We start from the raw sequence: 24,845 nt of genomic DNA, 5'->3' as shown, positions 1-24,845 counted from the left end.
CTTCTGGAAAAGCTACTAGTCTAGGGGCTCGGGCCTCCTCCCTTTCAAATCTTATCAAACTGAGTCCAGCACTTTCTTTTCCCTTTTCACTGGGAAGTGAAATGAAGTTCCCCTTTCAAGGTTTAAGAAACTAAGCTCCAGGCACAGGGAGCTGGTACTGTGCAAGCAGCCCGCAGCTTGGGGGGATCAGTTAAGGCTGGTGTGATTGGGTTTCTCACTGGGCCTGACAGATGAGTCTGGTTTTCCAAGCAATAATTTACACTAGGAAAAGAAAACGGGATTCATCAGACAACGCCTGTGTGCCAGGGACCTCCTGGGTGATCCAGTAGGAAGTCCTGTGAGGGAGGTGATTTGACGCTTATTCTGCAAACCTCGGCACGCAGAGAGGTGAAGGGGAGCGCCAGGGGCTGAAAGCAAGGACTCTGGACAGATCTGGGCTCTAATTCCAGTGCTGCCACTTAATAGCTTTGTGAGCCTGGGCACTTTACTGCCACCTCCCTGAGCCTTAGTTTCCTCATTTGTAAAATTTGTAAGATAAATATGCCCTCCCTCACTTGGTGGATGTGAAAATGCAGAGTAAGGGTCTGGCACATGGCAGGTTCTCTCCGAATGTTATCTGTATTATTGTCTAAAGCTGTCCAGCCAGGAAATAACATTCATGAGCACTCCATATATTTATTGAGTGCCTTTCAGTTGCTGACACCGTGCTGGGCTCTTGGAACACAACAGTGAGCATGACAGACACATCTAGAAGCTTCTAGTACAGTGGGGGAGACAAACATTAAGTAACTCATGGTAGAATTGCTCATTTAATTATAGTCGTATTAAGAGTTCTATATATAAATGGGAAGTATAGGGAGCCAAAAGATTATATAATGGGGGGGGGCTGACCTGGTCTCGGGGTTACTAAAGGCTTCTCAAGGAAGGGATATGTGAGTTGACACATGGGTACAGCTTGGAAACTCAATGACAATGGGGGACAAGCAGGTTCCAGAAAGAGGGAAGAGCTCACACAAAAGCTCCACCAGGAGGGAGATGGTGGATTTTAACCCCAGAGCCATGGGAAGCTCTGGGGTTAAAGGGGTAGAGGGGGAGTGTGAGCGAAGGGTGATGTGACTGGAGGGAGGAAGGGGCCCCCTGCCCTGCTGTCCATACCAGGTGGGCTGTGGCAGTGGGCGTAGGCCTAAGCTGGGCCCTGCTGACCACCTCCTGTAATCACCATAAGTTATGAGACAGAAGTCACTGGGTCCTGGAAAGGCAGTTCCTTGTCTTTATGAGCCATAATTTCTTCAAACCTCCCCCCTATAATTGGCCATTGCAAATGTCCTAGGTACCTGGTGAAGAACGCATTAGAAAGGGGCCCCAGCAACAGACCCTCAGGAACTCTGTCCCTGTCAGGAGTCCCAACCGTCAGCGGGGCAACTTTCATTCCTTAAGGAGGGAAGACAAGCCTTTGCGAGCTCCAGAGTGGCCATACCCCCATGGGGTGCTGGGCAAATGTGACCGAGGCTCAGCCAGTCCGTCGGAACTGAAATGACCTTGGTCTTCCCCAGGGTCCTTTCTTCCCACTTCCAGATGCCAGCCAGGTCCACTTAGGAAAGGCTGACTGCCTGTTATGCGCCAGGAGCTCTGAGGCTCCTAGTTACCATCAGCCAGGAGCCTGGTGCAAGCTGTGAGGCTGGGGATATAAACCAAGTGGACAGGGCGGTTCAGACACAGCCAAGGGACGGCTAACAGGGGCCGGAGTGGGGACAACGAGGGGCTGTGGGAACTCGGAGGAATGAGGCGGGACTCTGTGGCTGGCGGCAGGTGTGCGCACGCACGCTTTACTGAGTCTGAAAAGCCCCATGAATGTTACGAACACTCAGACTCCTGACCCAGCAGTTGAGTTTCTAAGAATTTGTCCTGTGACTCCCCACAGCACTGACTGTGTGAGCAAAAGCTGGAAATGGTGTAAAAGTGCAGAGGACACAAAGCAATGAAGCCGTCAAAAAGACTGAGTAGGTTGTCTGGGCCCATGTGGGATGGTCTCCAAACATGTGCCGAGTAGGATAGGAAAAGGGGAAATGTGTGTGTGTACCCACGCATCCATGCGTGACTGCTCAGGAAGGATACTGGGACTTGCCAAAAGGGGGTTGTTTCCTCTGGGGACCTGGGGGTTGAGCCATGGGTGGGAGAAAGACTTTTTTTTTTAAGATTTATTTATTTTAGAGAGAAGGAGAGAGAGAGCAAGCGTGAGCAGGAGGGGGAGAGAGAAAGAGAGGAAGAGGGAATCTCATGCAGACTCCACGCTGAGTGCAGAGCCCGACGCGGGGTTTGATCTCAGGACCCTGAGATCATGACCTGAGCTGAAACTAAGAGTCGGATACTCAACCAACTGTGCCACCCAGGCGCCCCATGAGACTTCTTTTACTATATGCCCTTTGGGACCTTTTGAATCTTTTTACCTTGGGTATGTATCACCGATTCAAAGCCTAACAGCCACGCAGTTTGACAGGTGGCAGAGATTTCCTGGCAGAGGGATGGAAGCTGGGTGATCAGATCACACCTAGGAGCAGGACCAGCCATGTGGTTGGTCAGGGCTCCAGGCCAGGGCTGGCACTGGGTCCGCTCAGCCCAGGAGCCCCTTATCAGAAATCCTCCACTCCAAGTTCATTGCCCTCAGGCACCATCCTCTCCCCACAATCACTGCACAGGTTTGGGGGTCAGACTGGTCATGCCATGCCCCTCCAACGCTTCCCTGCTGTTCGCATAAAGATGACCATGCCTGCCACACCCTGCAGGATCTGGCCTCCACCAACCTCTCTGGCTGATTCTCCAGGGGAAGTTGGAGCTGGGGATGGAGTGCTAAAGAGTTTGGACTTAGCAGTAATACCATAGGATTTTAGTCATGTGTGGAATTTAAGAAACAAAACAGGAACATAGGGAAAGATAAGACGAAAACAGGGAGGGAGGCAAACCATAGGAGACTCTTAACTCTAGGGAACAAAGCGAGGGTTGCTGGAGGGGAGGGGGGTGGGGGGGTCGGGGTCACTGGGTGATGGGCATTAAGGAGGGCACATGATGTAATGAGCACTGGGTGTTGCATGCAACTGATGAATACTGAATTCTACCTCTGAAACCAATAATGCAGTATATGTTAACTGAATTGAATTTATATAAAAAATTTTTAAAAAGGAGTTTGGACTTAGTTCTGAAGGCAATAGAAAGCCACTGAAGCTTCAGTCACCAGGCCCAAGATTACCCAGGAAACTGGTCGCAGATCTGGGAACATGTTCTCCTGGTCCCAGTCAGCCAACCACCAGTGAGGACACTCTTCTTACTGGTAGCATGTACACAACTCTTACTTCACAACGGGCCTGGGGCTCTCTCTCTAAACATCATCTCCTTTACACTTTACCACAACATCTTGAGGCAAGAAATCTCTTCTACATTTTACAAATGCAGGAACCAAGGCTCAGACAAGTTCAGGAACTTGTCCAAAGTCTCAACACCGTTAAGTGGAAAAGTCAGGATTTGAATCCAGGTCTGTCAGACTCCAGAGTCCGTACTGGGCCACTGCCTATTTATCTTTTCCTGTAGAGAAAGAAATGACTATTTGGGTTTTTCAAAGAGATGGTGTGATTGCCTGGGCATCTGCAACACGAAACACTTCCTTTTTCGCAATAGCATTAATGTTAGTCTTTTATCTTTGTGGTTTGGCCAAAAAAACGTCCAGCCCACTGCCAGGAAAGCCTTTTGGTCGAGGCTGTTCTTTAGAGAGAAAGGTCCCAGATCCCAGTCATCTGAACTTTGGTCCCACCTTTCATTTCCTCCTGGGGTCCAAAACCAGGGATTGTGTTTGCTTCTGTCCTCAAGTGTGTCTTGTTCCAAGCATTGCAGCCCCCTTGGTGGGGCCCCTCTGCACAGGCTGAGAGGTGAACAGATCTGAAGGTCGTCTGGGATTTGGGGTCGCTCAGCACAGGTTGGAGAGAGCCCCACCCACTCCTTAGCCCACAGTGGGGAGGTGGGATCAAAGTGGACATTCTATTATGATGAATGCTATCACCCTGGCATCTCACTGAGGGGGACATGAGGTCCACATACTGGACCACAAGCCAGGACACTGATCACTTCTATTTGCTGAGCACCTACAGATAGTTTACTATCTCTGTGAGGCCAAGATTATTATTATTCGTGTTTGACAAATGGTGAAACTCAGGTTCAGAGAGGTTAAGATCACTTTTCAAGTGCACACAGCTAGTAAAGAGGCAGGCAGGGCTTGGAACCAGGCCTGGCTCCACAGTCTCTGAGTGTCCAAGACATGCATCTGGTCTAGCTCATTCCCTATGTGTGTGACCAGTTCTCACTGAGGTGTCTTCTTATCAGTGAGAGACCCCGCGCTGTTTGCCTGACCTCTGCTAATGGTTGATGTGGGAACCTGAAGCCACATCTGGTGACAACAAATTCCCTTAGTTATTGTTTGTCCGAGAAAGTCTTTATTTCTCCTTCATTTTTTGTTTCAATTAAGGTGAAGATCACATAACAGAGAGTTAACCATTTCAAAGTGTATAATTCAGTAGCATGCAGTACATTCACAATGTTGTCGTTCCAAAACATGTTCATCACCGCACAGAGAAGCTCCATGCTCATTAAGCAGTCACTCCCCATCCCCCCTTGTCCTGGTCCCTCCCAACTACCAACCTGCTATCTGGCTCTTTGGATTTGCCTATTCTAGATATCATGGGCACAAAGGGCATGTAAAATTGGGAAGTGTGGGGCTAGGGGAGACCTCTGATTCTCTTTTCCACCCCCTGGCTCCTTTTCATCTGCCTAGATGCTCAGCTAAATACTTAGGCATCACCCTTGACCTCCAACCTACCAGCAAGCCTGGGGACTCTGAAATGTGTGTATCTAGGAAGTGGCTACTTTCCTTGGCCTCTGCCACCATCCCAGGGTTAGTCTAAGCCAGCATCATCTCTTGCCTGGACTTTTGTGACCGCTCTCCACTGGCCTCCCTTCTCTCTTGCCAACGCTGTACCATGACACTTCCCCTTGGCCCACAAGACCCCCTGGGCCCTGTGCCCTACCTCGCTGGTCCCCTACATTATGCCCGAGGCCTCAGTGGGCACCTGGCTATCCTGACCTCGCTCCAGTGCCGTGGGCATGCCCCTCGCTCCTCCTTGGGGCTCTGCTTGTGCTGTGCTGCTGACCTGCACATTCCAATCTTGGCACAAATGTCAATTCCACAGAGGGTCCGTCCTTGACCCCCCGAAGCAACTCTCTTCACCTCTATCATATCCCCCTATTCCACTTCCCACAGATTTTTTTTTTTTTTTTCCTGGAATTTTTCTTGCTTTCCCTACTTGTTCCCTATTTCTCTCTCCCCACTGGAACGTGGGTGCCATGAGGGCCAGGGTCCACTCTGTCTTGTTCCCTGACAGGCACTTAGTGAGGGCTCAATTAATACTGACTAGATAGACTAAATGTATGTTGAAAACAACCATCATAACAATATAATATCCCATTTACTGGGCACTTTGAAGGTGCCAAGTGATGTTCTAAGTACCTTATATACTTTATCCCATTTAATCTCTGCAACAACCCTATTTTGTGGATTCCATTATTCATTTCCATCTTCTAGATAAATAAATTGAGGTTTATGGTGTTTGATGACTTGGCCAAAGTCCACGGCCAGCAGTGGCTTGGCAAGTGTGGGAAAGGCCTGGGGAAGAGCGAGTTGGACTGGGCCAAATGAAAATTCTGCCTTGGTTCTTCTGAGGGAGGTGAGACCCGTATTGCCAATGTTTGCAGGTGGGCCCAAATCTCTGCCATCCAGGGGGCAGGGGTGGGGTGGAGAGGGCACAGGGTTGGCAATTTGGACCCTGAGTTTGAGTTCCTGGTATGACCCTGACTGGCTGTGTTACCTCCATCAAGTTCCATACCCTCAGGTTCCTCAGCAGACAAGTGAGGAGATGGGCTTAGAATATCTCAAAGGTTTCTTCCAACAACTTTATGTATGCGTGTATGTGTAGAGGGGGTGGGAAGGATAGAATCATGAGCTCCCAAAATAACAACATAGGAGTGTTCTGTGTGGAAACTACATTCAGTGGTCACCCCGTGGCCAAGAACCCCTTCTACGGCATCCCTGAAAGGTAGTCAGCCCCAATCGCCTTGCATACCTCCAATGATGGGGGACTTACTATCTCAGAAATTATTTGCCAGCCAGTCACAGCCATTTAAAGACATTATAGAGCCCTACACACTCTTTGTTTTGGAGGCATGCCCCCCTGCATAATAAATGCGTTGTAATAAATGCATATTCCAAAGAAAAGAGAATGTGTACTTAGCTATTTAGTATAATGAGCTGTCACTGACCAGCTGTCATAGTGACACAATTGTAGAAGGCCAATTAAACATTTATTACTTGCAATTTTGTGGTTTTCTTTTTGTATTTTAGATCTGGTGTGTGTGTGTGTGTGTGTGTGTGTGTGTGTGTGCGCCTGTATGAGTTTGCAGACATCTTTTGTAGGTTCCTTAAAGCTCTGAAGCCCCATAGAACAAAGTCCCCTTTTCCAGGCAGCTTGACAGAGCTCCTTGTTCTCCTGAGTTTTTGCTTCTTTCTGAGCAAGCAGCCCTCGGGCCTCCACCTGGACTCCTCACCACCATCACTGCCATCGCGGCCACCATCACTGCCACCACCGCCCTGCCCATCACTGCTGCCATCAGCGGCCTGGCCACCCTCATCTCCATCCCTGCATCGCCTCCCCTTACCTCCAGCCACCGCCGCCCCGGGAGCCAGGCACGGGAGCTGCCCCCACCATCTCGGGATCTCCCTCCGTCTCTGTTCTTCTTTCCCCCAGCCTCACTCCAGGTTTTGCCCTTCCGACAAGGTACACTTGCTCCTCCACGCGACAGTCCTGCCCCCAGCCGGGTCACCTTAACAATGGCGGCAGCAAACAGCTAGCATTTCCCATAACAGGGAACATTCACACATACTGGCTATCTTACATAATCCTCTCTGTCCTCTCCCACTTTCCATGGCCCCTCCACATGCCCATGGCCTCATTTCAGGTCCCGCAGGAGAACGCGATGGAGCACTCGGGGAGGTCACTCTGACCCCATTTTGCAAATGTGGCACAGAGAGGCCAGCTGCCTAGGCGAGGTCACACAGTTGGTCAGAGGCAGGCAGAGCCGTCTCTGTCTCTCATTCCCCACAGCTTACCCTGTCCCCCACCGCCTGTGTTTCTTTTTTTTTTTTAAGATTTTATTTATTTGAGAGAGAGAGACAGAGATAGTGAGAGAGAACACAGCGGGGAGCAGAGGGAGAAGCAGGCTCCCTGCCGAGCAAGGAGCCCGATGCGGGGCTCGATCCCAGGACCCTGGGATCACGATCTGAGCCGAAGGCAGACGCTTAACCGACTGAGCCACCCAGGCGCCCCACCTCCTGTGTTTCTCAAACCTCATTCACTCACGCACCACCTCCAGGGTTCTCGCCAAACCCACAAAATACCAGTCCTGTTTTTTTTACTTACTATTTTTCTTTAAAGTGATTGAATTTATTGCAAATGGAATTGTTTTATCATTGCAATAACCAGCAGGATCACTTTCCTTCAAACAGGTCACCCTGAAAATTAATGTGGCGATTAACCCATGTTACATTCCACGTGGCTACTACTGCACAAAGAGCCAGCCTTGTCCTTCTCAGAAAGGCAGACCGGCCTGCCTGGGGAGGTGTTTAAGATGGACTGGCACCACGCTGATACTTCCCCTTGGACACAGAGAGGAAGGTCTGAAGAACCGAAGAGAATTCTCTCTCTGTAGGATTGGCTGCGCGCCGACATCTCTGCCGCCGACCACCCAAGTCCACCTTGGGACCGCAGGGTGGGCTGCCTGCCCCCCTTGAGGAAACATCTGGCTTGCGCAGGAAGCTACCACTGCGCAGTGGAAAGGAGCCAGGACCCTCTCCGAGGCTCGGTTTTCCCATCTGTACATGGGTATGATACCGCAGCGTGCAGTGCTGGGAAGATGACATGTGACACAAAGAGACGGCTAGAAGCGAGGTGGCCCCTAGCAAGTGTCACTCCCTTCCTTCCCCACGGCCATTCCCTGCTCTTCTCCCAGAGACACTGCACTTGGAGTCCTGCCTTTTCTGGGAGAGAAGACACCCCAGCTGGCCAGACGGGGAGAAGAAGTGAGCACTGCAAGTACACCACAGCCTGCCAGGCCGGAGGGGACGGTGTTTCAGTTAGCAGGCTTCTCCTCCCTGCCTGCCCCTCAGCCCACTCTCATCTCAGCCTCCAGACCCCAGTGAAACAAAGAGTCCCCCCCAGCAACTGCAAGTGCCTTCTAATTCCAGCTCCGCTACTTACCCGTGAGGCAATTCTGGCCGGGAGACTCGGCTGGGAGCCCCGACTTCCCTTCCTGTGAAATGGGGATAATAACCTCAATCACACAAGGGTTGCCGAGAGGCTTGCGGGCTTAAGAGCGAGGCATTTCTAGAACCAGCTCCCCTATTGCTTCTCTCCACAGCCGCGGCAAGCAATGGCGTGGTGTTTCTCTGCCTCAGATGCCTCAACGGGCAGAATGGAAATGATGAGTTGTTGCCAGGAAGAAACGGGCGAAGGTGTGCAAAGCCCCAGTAGTCGGTGTTCAGTGGGTGTGAGCCCTCTACGTGATGAACAAGCACGCAGCACAATGCCTGATCCAGAGCCCGTCTTCCTCCTGCTCCCCACCGGGCTCTGTCCTGCCCTGTCCCTTCTCCTTCTGTGACCTCAGCGTGTTCCCTTTCTTAGCTACATCCCCTGGCAGCACCCTCAGCTCCTAGCCCCTGCCCTGGGGGGCCAACCCATGACTCTGCAGTGTCTGACCTAGATGCCAGGCTTCCCAGAGATGTCCACTCAGCCCAATCCAGATACAGAACAAACTGCGGGTTTCACTGTGTTACTTATGACAGGTGAATACTAGAAATGACTTTTAGGCGTTTCAAACTAGAAGACTGCTGGAGGAATTATGTCATAATGGAATCCTGATAGCTATTACTATCACGCTCTGGAAACTATGAAATAATAAGGGAAAATGTTTATCTTTAAGTAATAAAATAGCAAGACTGAAATTGTATCTAGGAGATGATTATAATTAAGAACTCCTACCTTGTTAACCTACAGGAGAGAAAAACAACTAACATTTATGTCTAGAAGGGCAAACTGGATGGGAATAGTGGTTTTCTTTGGATGGTGGTACGATGACTTATTACTGTCTTCTTCCAAATTTCCTTATTCCAACTTTTCTACATTGAGGATTAATTCTACAGTGACTAAAAAGAACACAAAGATGCAGAATTGTGTATGCTGTACTTCTCTTATGTCAAAAACATGCATATATATATATATATATATATAGTGCATATGTCTTTTGCATAAAGAAAATTTGGAAAGGTACAGCACAACAAACAAAAGTGACCCCCTCTTTTGGGCAGGGTACTGGGCAGATGGGGGCCAGGGTGGAGTGAGGGTCTCCCTGTGCATCTTTGTATACTGTACTTCTGACCACATGAATATTCTCTCTAATCAGAAAGTGAAAAGAAAAAGAAAACGTAACTATCGAATAAACCTTTAGCAAAGGCAGTATTTTCCCAGATGGGCTCTGTGGACATTTGTTAAAGTTGCTACTTAAAAAAAACGAATTTGTGCTGGAAGTACAGGGTCTTAACGGTGCACTTAACAGAGCCCGTCAGCATGTGCTGGGACTGAGAGAGACAGGGGATTGCAGAGCTCCCAACAAGCCAAATAAGGTCCCTGCCTTATTTTTCCCACGGAGCCTACCCGAAGGATGATGCTCCCAGGACCAGTTTAGGGAGCACAGGGTAAGGGAAAGCTAGGAGGCTGGTCGTGCCTCCCTGAGCCAGGTAGGCTGTGTGTGAACTGTCTATACTCGCTATGAGACTGCAGGGGTGTGGGCATGGTGACCCAGAAAGAGGATGCATGCCCTGGCCAGAGGGGTGGTCACTGTGGTCACTATGGGCCTAGTGCCGCCAGACTGCCACATTCTTCAAGAGAAGGTGGAAATCCGGATTTTAAATGAAATCTTCTGGCTATAAAATAAAATATCCAAGCTTTTCAATACAATCTCTCTCTCTCTCTCTCTCTCTCTTTTTTTTTTTCTAATATCTTATGGTTCCCTGCAAAAGTCCTCCACCAGCTGTGGGCTAGGAGCTCAGTGCGTTGCTGGTGTTCTCAGAAAGCCAGGTCAGCCCTGAGGATTTATTCCCTTTTCTAGCCACCCACCCTCTTTCATGATTGCTTTGAGAATTTTGCCCCAGATCAGCATCAAACTCACTGGCCAATTGCCCAGGGGAGTTTGTCTTCCTTCTTGTTGAAAACTGGGCTGACACCCATCTATCTCTGCCCCGGGAGTGTGGGAAGGAGTCCGGGAGAGGCTGACTAACCCTAGCAACCAGCCCTCTCGTGGGGAGTGAACGCTCCGCGTCTGGCAGTGACAGTCAGTGGTGCTGCTCTGGGCTCTAACAGCCCTCTGATGCCAGCGTCTCTGCCCCTCCTGCCCTCTGCAGCCTCAGTTTCCCTTCTTCTCCTGCCATCACACCCTCTGTGCACAGGCCTGCCAGAAAGTCTCATCCTTCCTCTAGCTCTCCATATTCTCGCACCTCATCAGTGTCTTTGCACATCCTGATCCCTGGGTCGGGATCACCCTCTCCTGCTGCCTCTACCATCCATCCCTCTGGCAGCTGGACAGTGCCACACTCAAACGGCAGCTCCTTGTGCCTTCTCTGTTGTAGCCAGCACCCCAAGAGGCTGGCATCCATTGCTCCTGGGCTGTTCATTATTTAGATTCCCCTTTCTCCTTCAACCCACACCCCTCTCACGTGCTTTCACCTCCCAAACAGCTTTTGTTTTTTAAAGATTTTATTTATTTGTTTATTTATAGGACAGAGAGAGACACAGTGAGAGAGGGAACACAAGCAAGGGGGAGTGGGAGAGGGAGAAGCAGGCTTCCCGCCGAGCAGGGAGCCCGATGTGGGGCTTGATCCCAGGACTCTGGGATCATGACCTGAGCTGAAGGCAGACGCTTAACGACTGAGCCACCCAGGCGCCCCTCCCAAACAGCTTTTAAATCAGTCCCCTTCTCTCCCGCTGCAGTGTTCCAACCTTTATCCCAGCTCACCTGGATGAGGGCAGGGCTGTCCTGACTATTCCAGGTCTCGGCTCTCTCGTCAGCCCCACCTGTCCCCACTTTATCTGGGGAAAGGGCATTTTAGAAAACACAACCTGGTCACCTCTATCCCCTGCCTGAAATCCTTGTGTCGCTTCCCAGCCTACAGGACAAAGTCCAGACTCCTCAGTTTGGCATTGTGGGATCCGTTGCGGGATCCAGCTCTGCCGACTCCTGTTACCTCCTTCCCCTGCCCCTCACGCCTCCCGCAAAACCTAGCTGTCCTGTGTGCCCTGAGCACCCCAGAGGTTCTGTGGCTCTGTGTCTTTGTACACCTCTTTCTCCATCTCCATCATCCATTCTCCAAAGAATACTCTTTGTCTACCTGCTGCCCTCCCCATTCACCTCTACCCCCAGCTCTGTGAATCCTGTCCCCGTTCCCCCAGGGCAGCAGGTTTGGAGCTTAGAAGGTTATTCTCGCAGCAAAGGTGGGCGATTCCCGGGCTGAAAGTGGCTGAGGTGTCCAGTCCTGGCTGGAGCTGTTGACGATTCTTCTTGCCACTCCTGGAGGTTGGGCACCAGGTCAAGGCCGCCACATGTTCCTGGAGACCGTCCCCACAGGGCTGGCGATAATCAGCCATGCTGCCTGCTCCAATCTGTGACCAGCTTGGCTCCAGCCACCTTTCCCTCACTGCCACGGCGCCAGGCAGCGCTGTCACGCGGAAGCTGGCATCGAAGGACAGAGTCAGAAAGGCTCTATGAGATCAGCCAGTGTGCCCCTGCCTGGTTTGAAGATGGAGCAGCTGGGGCCCAGAGAAGGACAGTGGCTCGCCTAGGGTCACACAGTGATGAAAGGTATAGTCATGCCCGGAGCCCAGCTCTTCCAGATCTTATCAGATAGTTAAAAAAAAAAAAAGAAAAAAAAGATCAAAAGAAACCTTCAGATGTGCTAGCAAGGGCCTGGGGAGGAGGGCCTTGAAATTTTCAGGACAGGACAGGCCTCCCCGAGGCTGAGCCCAGAGCTGCTATGCACATGACGGTCAGGCAGAGGAAAACAGCCCGTGCAGAGGACTTCAGTGGGGGACGAGCTTGCCGTTTTGGTCAGAGCAGAGTGAGTGAGCAGAGATGCAGTTGAAGGCAGGGCCCGATCATGATCATGTAGGGCCTTGTAGACCTCGGTAGGGTTGGCATTTTAAACTACATAAGGGAACAAAGCAATGGAGTTTTGACTTTGAACTGAGCAGACAGTTCTGCAAACAAGATATACAAATGGCCAACAAGCACCTGAAAAGACGTTCAAATTCATTAGCCATTAGAGGAATGCAAATCAAAACGAGAGTAATACCACGTCATACCCACAGAATCCAAAAGTAATGACGGGTAATTACGGTTGGTGAGGATGAGAAGAAACTGGAATCCTCATACACCGCTGGTAGAGATGGAAAAGGTTCAGCTGCTGGGGCGCCTGGGTGGCGCAGTCGGTTAAGCATCCCACTCTTGATTGGCTCAGGTTGTGATCTCAGGGTCATGAGATCAAGCCCCGCATCGGGCTCCAAGCTCAGTACAGAGTCTGCTTAAGACTCTCTCTCCCTCTCCCTCTGTCCCTCCACCCACTCATGCACGTGCTCTTTCTCTCTCTCAAATAAATAAATAAATAAATCTTAAAATAAAAAGTTTCAGCTGCTTTGGGAAACACTCTGGTAGTTCCTCGGAAGGTTAAACATTGTATTATTATATGGTTTAGTAATTCTATTCCTAGGTTTATTCCCAGAAGAAATGAAAATATATGTCCTCAAAATCGGTACATAAATGTTCATAGCAGTATTATTTATAATAGCCAAAAAAGTGGAAACAACCCAAACGCCCATGAACTGATGAATGGGTAAACAAAATGTGGTGTATCCATGAATGGAATATTATTTGGGCCATATAAAGGAATGAAGTATTGATACATGTTACATACAACATGGATAAACTTTGAAAACATGCTAAGTGAAATAAGCCAGACAAAAAAGGCCATCTATTATTCCATATAATCATATATTATATGATTCATTGATATGAAATGTCCAGAATAGATACATCTATATGCACAGAAAATACAGTCGCAGTTCCCAACCTTGTGTAGGAGTGGGGATGGATTGGGGAATGACAGTTAATGGGTACAAAGTTTCTTTTGGGGGTGATGAAAATTAGATCTGGATGTAGATCGTGGCGATGGTTGTACAACATACTGAAAACCACCGACTCGTAGACTTTACATGGGCGAGTTTTATGGCATGTGCATTACATCTCTATAAAGCTTCAATTTTGTTTTGAAAGCCCACTCTTGTTGCTGGTGGGGGCAGAGTGGCAGCAAGGAGGCCAGGCAGCCAAGAGCCCAATCACAGGCTCAGAGTGCCCAGCGCACGGGAGGCACAGAGTGACTATGTGTGGATGCCTCGCACAGGCTGATCCCTGTTCAGGAATGCCCCCCTCTTCTTATCCAGGCTTTCTTAACTCTGCACTGTTAACATTTTGCACAGGATCATTCTTTGTTGTGGAGGCACCATGGGACGTGCATCACGGGATGTTCAGCAGCACTCCTGCCTCTACCCACTAGCAGTCAGCACAGCTCCCCACCCCAGCTGCGACAATCAAAAATATCTCCTAGGGGACTAACCCGACCCCAAGGGAGAACCACTGCTCTAACCTCTTTTGCTCAGCTGGTGAATTCTTGCTTATCCTTCCAGAATCATTTCCCATGGCATCTCTTCTGGGGAGTCTTCATCCTTCATTCTCTAAAGTTTCCCAGTTTCTTGAACAAACCCCCATCATAGCCCTGAGCACGCTGTGTACACACCACTCTCCCCCACAGCTGTGTAGAGACGGCACCTTACGTGCCTTTGGGTCCCCAGCATCGAGTATAAAACCTGGCCCTTTGGAGGTCGCTACCGAGCCATCGCCTCATCTGCCAAGTGCGGAGATGCATTGCCTCCCCCAGGGTTTCTGTGATCAGGACTCAAATGTGAGTTAACTGATCTGTCCACCCCTCCTGACTCTGGGTAGGGGTGTAGGTTTCAGATCCAGATGGCCTGGGTTTGACTGCTGTGGGATGCTGGGCAAGTGACTGAGTTATCTGACTCTTGGTTTCTTCTCTGTAAAATGGGGATATTGATAGTACCTACATTGTAGGGTTATCATGAACATATAGTAAGAACACAACAAATGTCAGATTCTGCTGGTAATAATAATTTACTATTCTTTCTTTTTTCTGAGGGGCCTTCCAGGATTCAGCATAGAGGTGGCCTTGTCACTGGTAAGTATCCCTGTGTAAGCCCTGTCCTAGGTGCTGGCCAAGAGGAGCTGGGGATGGTGGGTTATATTGTCACTAGAAGCCAGACAGTTCTGTGTCCACTAATGAGAATATTGCATAAAATATGGAAGTTCAGAAATTATAAAGAGTCAGGGAATAAATCTCCCATTTTCCTGCCACCCACAGGCAAATATTGTTAACAGTCTTTGGTCTATTTCCTTCTAGTCTTTTTTCTAAGTGCTTGCCATGAATTTGTGACCATACCCTATATATGCATATGCATAAGCATGTCCTCATTCATTAAAAACTTTCCATTCTTAGTAGCCACATGGCTGTCCCATAATTTACTTAATTGATCCCCTACTGGACATTTAGGCACTCTCTGATTGTTGATGAATATCTTTGCATTTGAAAGAGACTTTGTGTATAGTTTAGTCATTTCACTTGGATGTCCTCCCTTCTTTTAAAACATTTTTGGCAAAGGAACCTCTCTAGCCTGCCGGGACACCCATTTTCCCACAGCTAGGCATCCATTTTCCCATCATCAGGGATTTCCTCCCCAAGGTTGAGCCAAATCCTTGGGATTGTGACTTAATCCTGTTTCCCCTTCTGTGGACATTGGTGGAGATGGACCACAGCTGGCCTTGTCTTCCTGTTGGATGCATCAGCAGGGAGAGTCAGTTTGGTTAGTCAACAGCAGATGGAGAACGAAAAGGAGAAGCAGCCTAGGCCAATGTTAATGGACACGAGATTAACTGGGACAAGGTGGTAGAGGAAGAGAAGTTGGCCAGCTGGGGTGAGCCAGCCTGATATCTGTTTCCTATGTGATGTTGACTAGTGACCTTCCTTCCTTCCAGATCCCTAGAAAAATCCCTAGGCAAAGGTACCCAACCCCGTTGCCAGGCTCAGACTCACTTTCTCCAGTGTTTGTATAGCAGCTCTTCCTATTACACATAGAACAAGAAACCAGTGCTGACTGGGCTCCAGCCGGGTGCCAGGTCCCATGCTAGACATTTCCCACAGTCATATTGTGGAGCCGGTATGATACCCTCAGAAGTGCTTGGAATCAGGCAGATCTGAGACCAATCCCAGCACAGGCACGTCCTACCAGTGTGACCACGTGGAAACCATTTACCCCTGTGAGACTTGGTTGCCTTGTCTGTAATTTTGGGGTTTAATGGCACCAGCTTCCCAGGATCCTTGTGGAGACTGTAGCCCACACCGTATACACAATGCACCAAGTACCAGGCCTGCACAAAGCAAGTGCAGGAGAAATGTTATTTTCTTGTTCCATTCAATTCTCATACCTCACAGTCAAAGATGTCAATAAATGTAATCTATCTCATTGCCTTTTATAACCTCCAGCGACGGGGCACTCATTAGTATGAATTTATAACTTCCCATTACAAATAAGATACTGAGGCTCAGAGAGACTCCGCCAGGAGTTTTTCAGGGCAGAATCGGTCATCTCACAGATTCCATGTCTCAGAGAACCATCAGGATGCGTGTCTGGAGTGGAAGGGGCGCCTGCTCCCCACCCCAATTCCCCAGGCCCTGTTTCATGCCCAGCCGGGCCACTGACCACTTCTGGCAAAGGAGACCAGAGAGGACCGGCCACATGCCAATGAGTTCCCAGAAGGCAATGAGAACCAGGACTCTGGCGGTTGAAGTTAGGGTATGACAGTTGCCATTGGGAGACACCACAACCTGTACTTTCCTGACCCACCTTCCTATCCTCAGAGCCTTCTCAGAGAGCCATTAGCACCCCCGCCCCTCTTCTCGGGGTTGGAAACTGAGGTTCACATGGTCAAGGTCAACTGCAATTACTTAAGTCAGTGAACTGGGATTCCCAGCCGAGGCCACTTTGCCCAGCTCATCCCAGAAGCAAATCGGTCCAGGCAAGCCCTGCCCGTCCTTGCTACTGGTCATAGGGCAGCAGCCCAGGAGGATGAAGGCCAGATGCCTGGGCTCCCTGAGGAACTGCGAGCCCCCTTCCCGCCCACCCCCAGCCCTCTACTGGCTTTCCTTAAGCAGAATGTCGCTCCAGGCTCCGGCGGACACAACGGCCCTAGAAAACTGCCACCAGGGCCGGGGTCAAAACAGGGCTGTTTCGGTGCAAGTGGACTTTCCAAATCCACCCCCACGCGGGCAGAGAGGACAATACACCGGACCCCGCACCCAGAGCACGGCTTCGAACCGGGGCTGCATCCCGTCCTTGCAACGCCCCCTTGGCGCGCGCACGACCCCGGCGGGTCACAGAGAAGGAAACTGAGGCTCGCAGGCGGAGAGAATCGTCCAAGGTCAGGCACAGTCAGCGAGCCGTGGGGCTGGAGCTCGCACTCGGGGTCAGGGTCACGACGGCGGCGGGGACCCCACCCGAGCCGAGGCCCCGCGGGGAGGCGGCGACCGCGTTACCTTGAGCTGCTGCGCCGTGTGGCTCCGGCTTCGGCTCCGGGCTCGCCGGCGTCCTGCGCCCGCGCCGGCTCCGCTCCGGGCAGGGATGGAGCGGGCGCCCCGCCCGCGCCCCGCGCCCACTTCCTCGTCTCCGCCCCCAACTCGCTCCTCCTCGCTCTCCGCCGCTCCCGCCCTCCCTCCCTTCCCTCTCCCGGGCTCTCCTGCTCCCCTTTCTTTCTCTCCCTCTCTCCTCCCGCCTCCGTGCACAGCACACTCTCTCTTCCTTCGCTCGGCTCCCTCCCCACAGTCCCTCTCCCCCACGCTCCCCCACTTTCTCCTAGACCTTCTTTCCTTCTCTCTCTGGCTCTGACCCTACCCCTTCCTCTTTCTTTCCGTCACACTACCCCTCTTCCTCTCATTTCCCCCCTCCTTTCCCCCACCCACTCCCCCCTGGCCCTAGGCCTGTCTGGGACCCAGCGTCCAGTTGTGAGGTGATAGGAGTGGAAGGGGACTACCGGCTGTGGCCCAGGGATCCGGTGGCACCCCTCAGCATGGGTGCCCAGCATCCTGCTACCTGGAATCAGGCTATAGGAGAGACAGGACTTGTTTCTGGGCAAAAGCCTAGATAATTCTGGGATCAGTGGGACTTCAGAAGACCCCCAGAGAGGGTTTGTTCTAGCTGGAGGAAGGGATGGAGAAAGAGAAGAGGTAGAGAGGAGGGAAAGGGGCTTTTGGGTATGGAAAATGGAGGCTCAGATGGGAAAACATCTCTCTTAAATATCAAGATGTCAAGGCTGCAGACGTGGGTGGAGGGAGCCTGGGGGGACAGGATGGCCAAGGGCATTGTGCCAGGCCTGGGGTAGTCAGGCCAGGGTAGGAGAGGCAGGTGGTCAGATGGGCTGCCCCTAGTTGCTTGGGGAACCTGATACGAGGAAGGGAGTTTGTGCAGAAGCTTGGCAAAGGAGAGCAGAAGGATGCTGGCTCAGGGAAGCATACATTTCAGAGGCGTGCTAATGACGATTGACACACCACCCTAAGCCATTCTGACACTATGGGCCTGGCCCTGTGCCTATGGGCTGAGATGCAGACTAAGGCCACAGTCCTCTGGAGCTCCGAGGTCACAGTTTCTGGGGGAGGATGTGGTAGGCCACGCATGCAAGAATGACAGCAAGAGCCTCCAAGAGGGTCTGGGGGACTCCATGCTTGCTCACTTACAATTTACAAAGCCGCATAGGTCATCTCTAAGAGAGTAAATCAAACATGCCTCTCTGTACTCCCTGCTTAAAACCCTCCCATGACTTCCTGTTGTAGTTAGGATAAAATCCAAGCCCCCTATCACTGCCAACGTGATCTGATCTCATGTCTCACCACATTCTGCCTCACTCCATGTGCCTCAGCCACAGCCGCTTCCTACTTGTGCCCGCAACGGGCCACGCTGGGTCATACCACAGACCATTTGCATTGGCGGTTCCTTCTTCTGAGATTGCTTTTCCCCCATATCTTCCTGGCTGCTCAAATGTCAGAGAGGCTGCATGGCCTGATGATCGTCTTACCTAAAGCAGTCACCTTCTCGCCACAGTGCCTTTCACATCGTCCCTTTCTATTATCATGAAAACACTTACCGGTATCTAGAATTTTTTGTTTTAATGCTAATTGTCTGCTTTACCTCACAAGAATGTAACCAGTGAAGGAGCAGGAACCTTGTTTGTATCATTCCCTGTGTCTCCCAGAGCCTGTAACAGTAGCTGGTACATACTAATAAATGCCCAACAAATGTTGATTGAATAAGTGGATGAATAAATACTATAATGAAAATGTTTAGAAAAAAGGTGATTGACCCTGCCAGGGGAAAAAAGATTGTCTTGAGATAGGAGTGGAGAAGAGGGGAGGGCCGCAGGGCTGGAGGAAACAGCATGAAGACCAGTGCAGAGCATCAGCTAACCTGGGCCATCCAGGGAGTGCTGCCTGGTGGGCCAGCAAGCAGAACTCATATTGGGGCGGGGTGGGGTGGGCTTTAAGGACACCTCAGGGATGCGAGTTTGGACCTGATCTTGTGAGTAATGGAAGCTGCGGCAGGTTTGGGGGCTAGGTGGCTGGAAAGGCTGGGGTGTGTATCCTGGAGAGAAGGCTCCAGCAACCTCTGTCTCTAGGAGGGGCTCTCTGAGGGAGCAGATGAGACTCCAACTCTTGGACCAATGGTAGAAATAGAATGAGACAGATTTGGACTCTGTAAAGAATTTTTTTAAGGATCTGAAAAGGGAAATTGGCTCTCTGTGGGTGAGATTATGGTACACTCATATTCGGTGCCCCTCCCAGAGAAAGGATGCTATGTCTGTGACCTGTTTAACCACTGATGTGTTGGTGAAGGTGATTTGTGTCTCTTCTGTGCAGGAGGGTCTGGGAGAGCAAGTGTCTGCCGTTTCACTTTCTTCTGTCATGAGACTGGTTCTATTCAGGCGACGTTTCAGGGAGAGGCTGCTTCATCATATTGGGTCCCAGAGTGAAGTCCCAGAACCCCCACCCAGCTCCCAGTGGGCACATAATGTGATCGAGAGATCAATTTGTTGTAGGCCATTGGGATGTCTAAGTCATTTGATGTTGCAGGATACTCGTAGTCCTCGGTGTTCTTCACTGAGTTAGAGGTCCAGTCAAGCTGGTGTCAGCACTTCTTAGCTATGATAGATTTTCAAAGATGGCCACAATTTGGCCCAAGGTCCTCTGCAATATGGCAGCACCCCCAGCAAGAGGGGTCCCTTCCCCTAGATTGGGCCTGCCTCGTGACTGGCTTTTTTTTTTTTTTTTTTTTAAGATTTTATTTATTTATTTGACAGAGAGAGCACAAGCAGGGGGGAGGAGCTGCAGGCAGAGGGAGAAGCCCGCTTCCCACCGAGCAAGGAGCCCGGTGTGGGGCTCGATCCCAGGACCCTGGGATCATGACCCGAGCCAAAGGCAGACGTTTAACCTTAACCGACTGAGCCACCCAGGCCGCCCCATGACTGGCTCTAACTGACAGAGCCCAGCGGAAGTGGTGTTATGTGGTTCCTGAGGCTGGGCTCTATGAAGCCTTGGTGCTTCAGCTCTCAGTGTCTTGGAATAATGCTCTGAGACCACCAGGCCGTGAAGACATCTGGGATGAAGGGCCACACACAGAGAGACAGCCAGCTGTCCCAGGTCTCATGGCCACATGGGTGAGCACAGGCAAGACCAGCAGAAGAACCACTCAGCTCACCTACAGAATTGAGAGAAATGATGCATCTTTGTTGTTTTAAGTCAGTAAATTTTGGGGTGGTTTGTAACAAAGCAATGAATTAGGAAAGGGGCCTTGGGGAGAATCAGTTCCTATATCTGAGCCCATTTCCTTGACCATTAAATAAGAATAACAGCAATGTCTGCCTCAAAGAGTTTAGATGAGGCTCAGATGAAAAAAGAAATGGGTATTAAATTCATTCATTCATTCAACACCCGTCAACTGGATCTACCAAGTTTCAGGCCCTGGGTTAACTCTGGGATACGGCAATGAACCAGATAGGCAAGGATTGGAAATGTGAGGAGGAAAAAGACAATGAACAAGGCAGATAATTTCAGCTAAAGATAATAGCTACGAGGAAAGCCAAGCAGGATAATGTAATTGAGAGTGACTGGGGGCAGTGCTGTGTTCATGATGGCTGGAGAAGGATTGTCTTAGCTCATGACATTTGAACCCAGGCATACATGACGATAGTGGGGAGCAGCGTTCCACGTAGGAGAAGCAGTCAGTAACTGTAAATGCCCCAAGGTAGGGAGGAGTTCATCATGGCTGAGTGCATGAGGGAGAGGGAAGATGTTTGGAGATGGTGTTGCTGCAAGGCCATGGTAAGGTGAGTGGATTTCATCCTAAATGAAATAGAGCCGAGGAAGGATTTTAACAGGGAAGTGATACCCTTATACTCTATGAAGCAAGTTAGTACTGGAGTTATTGCTGGAATCAATTCATGGTTGGTTCCCCCACAGACTGGGATAACATTTGCAACCCTTTCCAGCTCTAAAAGTTTCCAGTTCTGTATTAGATCTGAAAAACCTTTGGAAACTACTAAACACGATCATATAGGAAGTCATCATTTGCAAGAGGGCTTTGGGATCTGATAGCCCAAATTTTCTTCTAGCTCTGAATACTTAATAAAAACCATCTTTCAAAGGAAACGGAAGAAGCTTCTTATTCTAAGAAAACCCAAACCACTATTTGACCAAAATAGAAAAAACAAAAAAAACAAAAAAAACAAAAAACGTGCCTTCTTTGGATGAGTAATCTCTGCCGAGTCTGACAGCTTAAAATTGAAAAAAAAAAAATTGCAACAATTAAGATAACGAATGACATGGCATAGCAGTAACATTTATGGAAGTGGTCTGCGGAAAATTCCAGCGAAACCCACTGGGTTTTGTCATCAGTTATTTCTCATCTCTGTCCTGGGCTCTGGGGTGGCTCTGGGTTTGAGGTAGGGCAACTGAAACTGTGATTGGTATGTGTGGGTGTAGAGTTTCTTGGTCGTCATGTGCCCTGAGTCTTGAGAGAGGCTTTGGAAAGGTCACAGGGCTGGGAGTCCCCCAGTGGATGCAGTTGGTTCCTGCCCCACAACAGCTCCTCCAAAGAACCCAGACTTGGCTATTTCCCCAGTGTCTCCAACATTATATATGCCCCAGTTCTGGCTTATAAGCGAGGAAGGAACACAATTTGTTGAATATCCACCATCTTCTGTGCTGGATTTTTTGCATCCATCATCTCAAATAATTCTCGCCATAGCCCTGTGAGGTAGATATTATTATTACCTGCCACCATCACTCTTTTATAGATGAGGAAGCTGAAGCTCAGAAAGTTAAAGTTTTCTCCAAGGTCGCACAGCTAGCTGGGAATTCACGTGACGGGTTCCAAAGCCCCATCTTTTAACCAGTCTGCTCTCCTGGTGCGCTCCACTAGCAAAAAGGAGAGTGTTCTGTGGGAAACCAGAGCTGGAAATGATGCATTTAGCCTGGGTCTCCAGCCAGCCAGCCCACCCTATGAATTTTGGACTTACCAGCCTCCATAATGGCATGAGCCAATTCCTTAAAATATATCTTTCTATATCCACATCCTCTTGCTTCTGTTTCTCTGGAGAACCTTGACTAGTGCATAGAATAGGAGCTATTCGCCATTTCCTAAAGGAAGGATTTCCTAAGAGCAGCTAGCTGGAGGATGTGTTGGCTGATACGGGCAGCCCAGAACTGGGGCTCAAGTAAGAGCACAAGGGCCCAGAATGAAGGAAAAGCCAGATTTTGGAATCTTGCTTAGCTGACCCCCTGGGAGCCTGGCTGGGTCAATCAGAGTTCCAGGCGGCAAGGAGTTTGGATGTGAACGTCAGAAGGTGAGCCTGAGACCCAGCCAAAGATGACTTGGGAAACTCGTTTCTGATTTGGGGGTGGGGGGGGTGGAGGTGCTAGGCAGCGGGTACTGCTGTTGTCTACAACAGTGATTTGCACCCAGCTGTCCCAGCCTCCGTTCTAGATGGAGATGTCATGTGACCTGGTTCAGTCAATGAGAAGAAGGGGAAATTTTGCTGGGGGGGGCAGATGGTGAAAATTTCCCCTCCTATAACAGAAGAGACAGACACACCTTCCCCTGCTTGTTCAGTTACTTCGTTCTTTTGATCCTGAAGCAGAGGCAGCCATGTTGTGACCATGAGGGGAAAACTATGAGAACGGCAAAGAAATGGACTCAAAATCTAATATTATAGGGCTTCTGGGCCAACTTTTTCACTTGTAAGAGAATAAGCCCCCTCCCCCTTAAGTCAGCGTTTCTATGATTCACAGCTGAACACATTCTGATTCGAGGAGGAAGTACACGAACATGCAGTAGTATGACCTCATCCCTAATTTGTTGCCCTTTGAGAGTACAGTGACGCAATTTTCCTCTGCTGGGACGTTTTTCCTCTCTATTCTCCACCTGCTCAGGTGCCGCGCTTAGGTAGTACTTTCTATGCAAGTTCAACCTTAAGTTCCCAGGCTGGGTCCCATGCTCTTCTTCAGAGCCTTCTTAGCCTGGTGCACCTTCACGAGATGGTGAACGCGTCATAAAATGGGTGCTTGGTGGGGGGTGAGGGCAAGAGGAATGGGGGAGGGGAGGGAGCCAGTGATCCTTGTCTCTCTCAGCAGGCTTCCATGTTGGTCTCATTCGCCCCAGTCTACCTCACGGCCACACCTAGCTACAAGTGACCATGTGACCCTTCTAGCCTCCCTAGTGGGAGGCAGGCAAGGAGAAGAGCACTGGGAATGCAAGTGCTGGCTTGGCCATGAAGCAGCATCTGCCACAAATGATAAAATATTTTATTAAGTTTTTGATGTTTGAACCATATATTATTTGTCTTTTTTTTCTAAACGGAAATACTTTTATCATTTTTTACCCATTCTAAAAGTAACAAAGCTTGTAGTAAAATTTCAAATCATATGGGTTAAGTGAGTTTCCTGAAATCTTATTCCTCTAGCAATAAGCCTATGAATAATTTGATCTATAGCTCATTCCAGACTTTTATCTATGCATAAAAATATTTTGTATGCACTTATTTGTACAAAAAAATGGAAGAGGGTGGTTTTTTCGATAAGAACACCAAGCAACTTCAGAAAGAGATCACCACTTTGCCCTATGAAAAGTGACGCCCTCCATCCCCAGTGTCTGGTCACTTCTTTCACTGCTCACTCCCTGGGGACCCAAGAGGGGATGCTCCTTCTCTCTCGGCCCGTCTGCTCCAATTTCTTCTCTTTCTTTACTGATCAGCTCCTCCACTTAGGGAAGAAAGCTCCCTCATGGCTTTCTTCTAGTTTCCAAAAGAAAACCTATCTAGGACTGTGGAGGAAGTCACATTCCTACTGCCATCTCCACCCCGATCCCTTCTCTTGGAGTATTGGCAAGGAACTGTATGATGTCTATCTTTCTGGTTTTCTTGCTCTGTGGAGGATGATGACGATAGAAGCTACTGGTTACTGAGCACTTAGTATGTTCCTAACATGGTCCTACCATAAGACAGATTTTCATCCTCATTAAAACAACCATCTGAAGCTGATACAGTTATTTCTCACTTTAGAAATGAAGAAATTGAGGTTAAGTAATTTGCTCAAGGCCATATGGCTAATAATGTCAGAGCCAGGATTCAAACCCAGGCAGTTTGAATCTGACACACGCAGACACACAACGCTATAAACATAAATTTAAAAATAGAGTTTTTTATAAAATAAAAACCCAGTAATTTTCTGCATCTTTTTCTGTATATAAAGATTTACCTGACTCTTTTAAATTCTTAAATGATACTCCATTATATGGATGAACTATACTTTTTTTTTAGCCCATCTCTTATTGATGGACATTTAATTGTTCCCAATTTGTCACTTTGCCACCTTCCTCGTGAGAATGTCTGACTTGAGGCTTCAGCTCTGTGGCAGTGACTCTGGCCTTGCCCTAAGGTGACCATTCAGCTCAACTTTCTCCCACCTGATCACCAGCTCTGTAACTCATCTCTTCATTCAGATCTTCGAGAGGATCTGACAGGTCTCAGGCCAGCAAATGAGCACTTAGGACTCAGGACCCCAGAGGGAAGGCAGGTCCTTCAGAGGGGCCGGTGTGTGGGGCCAACAACCTGCGCAGCACCCTTTCTTTCTTTTTCCCGTGTTGCTTGTTCATGACCTTTGCCTGTTTTTCTATGAGAGTGGTTTTCATTCCTTATGGGCTTATAAGAGTTCCTTGAATATCAAGCTTTGTCTGTGCTGTGAATATACTTTCTCACTTTGTTCTTTGTGTCCATGCCTTGTGCCATAAGGAAGTTTTAAATTGTGATGTGGTTAGATCCATAGATCTTTTCTGGTATCTTTATTGGCCTTCATGTCCTGCCAAGAAAGGCCTTTCTCAACTCCACGTTGTAAATCTTTCACTCCCTTTATTGTCTCTATTATTTTTATGGTTTTTGTCTCACATTTAAATATCTGATCTAGGGATGCCTGGGTAGCTCAG

The 24,845-nt window shown here is 49.4% G+C and overlaps 1 protein-coding gene across 3 annotated transcripts in view; it reads right to left on the bottom strand.

Moving 5' to 3' along the window:
• The window catches only part of HRH2 (histamine receptor H2), a 55,163-nt gene extending 38,203 nt beyond the window's left edge, over positions 1–16,960 (bottom strand). For all 3 annotated transcript variants that reach the window (XR_004299343.1, XM_032403751.1, XM_032403752.1), the window contains exon 1: positions 16,859–16,960. The gene's annotated coding sequence lies outside the window, so the exon portion shown is untranslated. The remainder of the gene's footprint in view (positions 1–16,858) is intronic.
• Positions 16,961–24,845: the final 7,885 nt, after the last annotated feature.

This window comes from Phoca vitulina, unplaced genomic scaffold (assembly GCF_004348235.1).
Source record: "Phoca vitulina isolate PV1807 unplaced genomic scaffold, GSC_HSeal_1.0 scaffold6, whole genome shotgun sequence".
Taxonomy (NCBI): domain Eukaryota; kingdom Metazoa; phylum Chordata; class Mammalia; order Carnivora; family Phocidae; genus Phoca; species Phoca vitulina.
This window is presented reverse-complemented; position numbering and strand designations above follow the sequence as displayed.